The sequence below is a fragment of the Ixodes scapularis genome, unplaced genomic scaffold, assembly GCF_016920785.2.
Source record: "Ixodes scapularis isolate PalLabHiFi unplaced genomic scaffold, ASM1692078v2 PGA_scaffold4__175_contigs__length_147842914, whole genome shotgun sequence".
NCBI lineage: Eukaryota > Metazoa > Arthropoda > Arachnida > Ixodida > Ixodidae > Ixodes > Ixodes scapularis.
In genome coordinates, this window is record NW_024609879.1 from 76,056,771 (window position 1) to 76,064,455 (window position 7,685).

The window sequence follows — 7,685 nt, forward strand, 5'->3', positions numbered from 1 at the left end:
CGAAATAAATTCACGATGCCTCCGTCAACAATCACGCGGGATTCTTAGTCGTCTATCAAAGCTGTCGTGGGAAAAAAACACTATGACCTACTGATGTCCAGTTTAGCCCAATATCTTCGACAATTTCTTGAAGAGTCCGGTCGTGTGCGACAAAATGCGGAATGAGCAAAAAGCAACTAGGACACACAGGGCGGACTGAGAAAGTATTTACTTCTCATTCCTGCAGCTGTTCGGCCACCTGGCTTGACTGCGGTAGATGCAGAAAATGATTAACATGCTCGACTGCTGCATAGCAGGGCCAAATTATGGGTAATTGCGAAGCTGATGCCAAAACAACCCGCCTATGCCACCTGTTGCGGGCGCCGCTACCTTGAAACCGGTGATTTCGCTGAGCTAAAGCTCTGTCCATGACTTCCCGTAAATTGCCGCAATGCAAGCAACGCAAACTGCCCAATGTTGCGAGCGTACGCATTGTTTTTGCGTTCTGCGAATGCGGACCCCCGACCCAACTGAGCCACAATTCAGATTTTTTCTCAAACTTACGGGATGCTACCAAAATTTCGTAGAGAACTTGCAGCTCGCCACACCGTTGGTAGATCTCACCAGAAAGGGATCCTCGCAGAATTGCAGCGCGAGGATGTAACGCAAAGCATCGAAGAGCCATTTCTCGTGGAATCTGCGTCAGCGCACAACTTGTGCAGCGGCGACCCTTACAGAAATGTCATATCTGGACTTATATTAAAAAATACAGATAAGGATATATAAGGAATTGGGCAGATATGGCCAGATATGCACAATCAGGCCATATCTGGATGGATAGAGCCTTATCTTCCCAATTCCTTATATACCCATATCTGCCCAATTCCTTATATACCCATATCTGCCCAATTCCTTATATACCCATATCTGCCTAATTCCTTATATACCATATATAGACTGCTTTATATGATCCCGTGTTTGGGTCTGGCAGATAGGGTACCCACCCCATATAAAGAAATTTTCACGTAATGCTCCTTCTAGCATCACATGAAAATTATTGCCATGGGGCAGGTACCATACTTTCCAGGTCCAGACATGGGATCATATAATGCATTTCTATGGATATCCACATAATATACATTTTGCTGCTATCCCACACTGCCAAACTTGTGCTTACGTAGATATATCTACAGAATAGGCCACTGACCAATCCTTATTGCTCTGGTTCGGAATCTGTCATTCTGACAAATATATATGCTACAAATATAGAATGCAGACGATCGCTAGCTTGGAAACATTTTAACATATCATTCGACGTCGGAAAGTAAACAGCCCTTTGGCGGGATTGGTTGTCGAGGGAGCAGACCGAGAATATGGTTTGCAAAAGAAGTTTTATTTATAAAAGCACCAAAACTCTAAACAAGTACTTCCCCCATTCAAGAAACAATGATAAGAAACAAAACTGCAATATAGCACGGACAAATATTAAAATAGACTAAAAATGTAATAGTACAAAGACACCTATTAAAATAAAACAAACGGAAGGCAACAATTAAGTTGTAAACTATACGAAAGTTTCAAAGTCGTTGATTCCTACTCACAGAGTCACAGTCCTGATTCAACTCTCCGGTCGAGCACAGCAGTTTTGACAAGGGCTTCCTTGCTAGCCTCGTGGTTGAAGTCCTTCCTTGCACCGTGTAATATGTTCAAAGCCCCCAGTCGCTCCTCGCTGGCCTTGTTTTTCCGTTCAATCGCCAAATCATCCCTTGTGATTAACACGTCACACACGTACACAGACACCGTTGTTCGCCGGAAGCAATACAAGATGAAACGGTCCTTACTGCTCCTTCAACACGACGAGGTCACCACTGCTATCCGGACTAGGAAATGACGAGGGCATCATATCTTTAACTAAAACCTCATAAAAAAATAATGAACACATAAGAAACGCCCTACTGAAAAAAACCATTTGAAATTCAAACGGGTGGCAAACTGGTCGCCCGTTTGAATCAAACCTGTCGATCCGTTTGGATCAAACGTGATTATGGGATACGGGTACCCGTTTGGAAACGGTACCCGTTCGAAACGGTACCAGTTTGGAAACGGTACCCGTTCGAAACGGTACCCGTTTGATACAGGTGCCCGTTTGATACGGGTGCCGTATGATACGAGTACCCGTTCGACATGGCACGTGACCACACGTTTGAACGTGCCCTTCGAAATGGCAAATTATGCGCTAGCCCTAAATGGGTATCGTCTGGGAGGTTGGTTATCTTAAACATATTTAAGACGTCCCGAAACTCATAAACGTATTTATAACATGGAGAAAACACGTAGAACAAATGCACTCGCGTAGGTGCTTGTAAGTGGACAGGAAAACCGACACAAAAGATTGTTTTCAATTCTCCTCGAAGTTTATTACCTCTTATGTAGACAATTACAAATGTGCAAGCGATCTGTGAACACTATACAGGTAGACTTTCGGGGAAATTATTCTCCTGGCTGCCGCGCGAATAGGCGCTGCATAATTCTTTAGATAATTTAGAAGAGTACGCGTAGAAGAACGGTCAATCGTTGCCAACACGTAGGTTGCAGTGCACTTACCATAACAATAGCGGACTTGAAAGAGGTAATCCGTGATATTTGTCGACACGGTCAAAGCAGGACAACCACACAAACACAAACAAGAGGGAACGGCTCCTTGGAAGTTTCAACACGATGCGGCGCACAAGCTGTCATTTGCCGAACCCAACCAAACCGCGAGAATTTGCGACTTCTTTGAAGAATCGCTCGTTGCCGACATACACGTGGGTCTTTTCGAACACTGATAGCTTTGGTGCACATCCAATACGTTGTCGAGAGGCGTCCCAATAAGACCGCAGGGTGAGGCGACAGATTGAAGCAGGTAGGACGAGCGAACTTCGAGCAGCAACTGACAGCAAGCAGACAATGAAAAAAGCGGCTGCAAGGCGCGCCCTTCCGGATCTCGATGCTTATCAGCGTGTAGCTCGCGCGCTGCTGTGGGTCACGTGACAGGGGTGACAAGAGAGGAGGGAGGGGGCGAGGTCAAGGCGCTGGGACCACCGGGACAGCCCCTCTCCCTCTCCCCAGGCATTCCAGGGAGATGCGTTTTTGTAGTCCCGAAGAACAAACGCGCGCGCGCGCGCGCGCGCTCGAACTTTGGAAATGGCGGCGGGGCTGCCAGAAGCTCGGCTTGCGCCCGAGCGAAGAAAGAACTCAGCGCAAGCTCGTAGTTTGAGTGCTGCAACGGCGGGCGTGCTCTCGCAATGCTCGATGTTCTTGCAGCCGCGTGTACGCGTGCTACCTTCGCTGTGTCTTGAATTAAAGTGAAACGGAGTCTAGACGTACATTCTTTCACGCGGTCGCGTCTTCTGCGAGAGAGATTCGAGCCGAATAAGTAAATTGAGGCAACAGAGATGAACAAAGTACTAAAGTTCTGTCAAAAATATCGGCTCACCAACGTCGCGCGTTTACGTAAAACAAAAAAAGAAAAAAAGGTGTTAGTTTTAGTTGCAGTATAATCGAAAATCAGCGCAATTGAAATATAAATATAATTACTTGCATTACGCGGACGATCTGAAATCGATGAACCGGCGCTCCCAGCCTTCCGGAAAACATTGGCTGCCACGGCTGAAACGCTAGGCGTGCCCACGCCGCCGATCTGTACGTTCACTATCAAACGGGCTCCGGAGAGCCGTTTGATTAAACCGGTGCAGTTTGCAACATGGTCGCCGGTTTGAGCAAACGTGCGACAACTTTGCCCAAACGAGTCGCCCATTTGCCCAGACGAGCGACCCGTTTGCCAAATAGGTGACCGTTATGGCTCATACGGGGGACCCCTTTGAGCCATACGGGCGACCCCTTTGACAAACTGGTGACCAGTATGGTTAAACGGTTACCGGTATGGACCCGTTTATTTTCATATGGGCGCCAAATGGTTTTTTTCAGTAGGGCGAGAACACAAAGGACTCAATCATGAGAAAAAAATGAAATAATGAACACAGAAGTAAAGAGAATAGAAACACGAAGGACTTACACAGACAGCCACATTTGTTTAGTTAACAATGACGTTTAATTCTGATAAAAATATTCCTGCTGCGCTAAAGATCACCAATATGGTGTGTAAACTGGGCGACCTTGAGCAAAGCAGGAATATTTGTGATCATAATCAAATGTCATTGCGAACTCAAAAAGTGTGGCTGCCTGCGTAAGTCATTCGTATTACTATTCTTCTGAATTCCGTGTTCATTATTGTGGCTGTTTGGGGACCAGGCGGAACTTGGTGCTTTTTCCATTCTGACCTTACTTCGGACAGCTTCGTACCCATAGAAAAACCCACTATACTTCGTCTCAGCGTCGGTCCGAGCGCGGCCGATGTTATGTGCCGAAGGGCAAACCAAACAGCGCAAAAAGCGCAGCGTCATGGCGTGCCCTCTGCGCTTGGTGGGACTAGCCGGCGGAGGAGCGCGCAGAGAGAGACGGCCAATACCGGCTGGTCCTATCAACTGCAGAGAGCACGCCATGACGTTGTGCCTCTTTCGCTGTTTGATTGGCGCTTCGGCTCATAACACCGGCCGCGCTCGGACCGAAGCTGAAACGAAGTATAGCTTCTCTACATGATCCCACTCCTCAAAAAAAGAAAAAGAAAGAAAAAATTGCGTGTATGTTTATAAAGTCGGAAGTTAGCTTGCCTCAGTGGGCGTCTGCTGTCTCAGCTGTAGAGTAATTTAGCCAGCGCGGTACAACCGCTGGCCTGGGGTCTTTAACGCGCACCACGCAGTAGTGACACACAACCGCACACCGGTACGATGCTCATCCAGATCGAAACGGGCAGGGGCGGGGATCCACTCCTTCTTTTTGCTTCCCTTGAGGCACTGACAAATAAAAATCAAAGGTTGGGTCAATTATGTTAACGCAATGTACTTCAAACACGTAGCATGAGTGCTGGCAAGATATTTGCTGCCTTCAATCTAGATAAGCTTGGAAATTTACATGCTAAATAACAAGTAACTTAGAAGCTAAAATATATTTCGATGGAACTACAAAAACCGAAGACTAACTCTGCAAGTATAGTGCTATCTAGTACACCATAATTGAGTAGAATCGAATTACAGCGTCCCCCTTACAAAGACTGGAGCAAAACAAGCATAGACTCTGCCGTGCCACTACAACAGAAACAATGGTATTGTGATCTCGTGGAGATCAGAGTTCGAAAAAATTGTGACAGGCTTTGGCACGACAAATATGCCAATGTCATTATTCATTTTTGCATATCCTACGGTGACAGTGCAGGGAAACAATCACACACCAGATACTCAGAAAGACAAGCACACGCGCTGAACGTATAACTTTTGTGTATTCGACTAATATAGATACAAAAAACTGGTGAGACACTACCTTAATTGAGGACATGCATGTACATTTCCCTAGAAGCTTGTAATTAATACTTCAAAGCCTCAAAAAAAAAAAACAGTAGGAAGAGAATAGATGCTTCACCATATAAAGCAGCCTGAGTGTTTCTGGAGGTGTCAAATTCGTTACACGTACGTTGGATCATATGAAACACGTGTACAGCAAATGATCTTTAGAGCTCGACATTTCGCGAGGAATAAATGCCAGCGTCAAAAATTATTTTGCGGGCACAAATTCTTGCGATCGGAAGTGGTATGTTATGCATTAATCACCACGAGGTGAATTCATCGCGGCACCAATTTTTGGCAATTTTTTTCTGGGTACGAACTGCGAAAATGAAGGCGTCTGCATACGACTGGGGTGGCGAAAGCTACGGACTTGCTCGATCAATCAATCGCTGTTTTTGTCGGGTCCAGCTCTCAGCAGGCAAGTACGGAGAGTGGCATCGGCGATGGAGTGGCACCGCGCTCTTCCAGACATTCTAGCTTACCAGTAAACAATAGGGCGCAGGGAGGAAATCAACCCCCCCCCCCCCCCCCCCCCACCCCCAATCCGTATCCCAAAGAGTTCCGCCGCAACTGATCGACCTTAAGCGAGTAGACAGCCTCTGCATCGCGGAAAAAAAAAAAAAACAGCCTCGCACAACACCATTCGCGCACAATTAGTAATACTGGTAAAAGCGAGCGATCTACAGACAATAACAAGCCATTTGAACGCAGGAAATAATCTAGCCCAAACGAACAAAACACAAACTTACTTCGATCCCGTGCCATGATCTTGGCTGTTGAGCAGATTTGACGTAGTTCCACGTCCCACAGTCGCTTCCGTTTTTGTCGGACACATTTGAAACTAAGGCAAACTCCACGCATCACCACTCATTGGGTAATTGGACCGTTAGCCGGCCGTGATCACAGGCATTCAAACGCACACGGCCGGCAAAACATGCGAAAGAGAGGCCGTTGCTTCGATGACGCTGTATTCGTATCTTCAACACGTTTGAAATAAAACGATCAGCAAACTGCATTATAAAACTCATAAAAGACACAGCAATAATAAATTATTTCGCATGTCAATTTCGCGAGAATATTATGAATAAGTCCTGAACATGCTGCAAAATATTAAATACGAAACTAAGCCTGCAATGATGAAAAGAAAATTCAGCAGACATGCAACCTTCTAGAAAGAGAGCAAAGGTCATCCGGGCTGCGGTGAGGTAGTGTGCAATAAAGAAAGAAAAAAAAGAACTGCGGTAAGGTAGTGTGTTGACGCTCTGGTTTTCTGAGCTTGTGGTCGTTGGTTCGAATCGCGGTAAGCGCTATTTGCTTTCTTACACTGTTTTTTAATTTTAAATGTTTTTTCTCAGCTTTTCGTATTCGTTCTTATTATTTTTAATATTTTTTCTCACCTTTTTGTTATTTGTTTTGTTTTGTTTTGTATTGTATTATTTTATATTATTTTGTATTATTTTAAATATTTTTTTCTCACCTCTTTGTATTAGTTTTTATTTTAAATATTTTTTTCTCATCTTTTTGTATTACTTTTTATTATCTTAAATATTTTTCTCTCACCATTTTAAATTTGTTTTTACTATTTAAAATTTTTTCTCACCTTTGTGTATTAGTTTTTTTATATTTTATATATTTTCTATGTGTATGCTGCCGTCGGCAACGTTCTTCGGGGTAACAATCACGCAGAAGGTGAAAATAAAAAGTGCGAGCCCACATTTGAATTGATGCAATTCAGAAACCCTGGCCCTCTTGTTTTGCCGGGATGATTCGCTCCCTCCATGCTAATAGGTGGGTCAGTGTAGTAGGCAAACAGCGCAAGTCCTCTCAACGAAGAAATACAATTAATAATAATGGGTACATTTAGAGAAAAATGGGAAAATGTAAGTGATAAAACTGCCACAGTGATGAGGCCAAAGTTTGTCATGAAAGCGGTCCATATTCACCCACTATTGAAACAAAAATACCGCCATTTTAAGGCAGTAATTTAGTTGAGCTCATAGCTCATAAGCACGTCTCTTAATTTTCTGACTTCCGGAAAGTAGTGTTTAATTTTGTTCTTGTAGATCAGCGCTATTCCCCGCGTGCCGCCAGGTCTTACTTATACAGGTTGCGCTCCGCAGTTTTACTTATTGTTAGGCCTAAACACTTTTTTATTCCTGAGATTCAAGTACAGCGCGGATAATCAAACTAGCTTTCAGAAATGCTATCGTTCGGCATTGTGACATTTATTTTTCGTAGTGTCAAGGGGTCACATTCACAAACCCA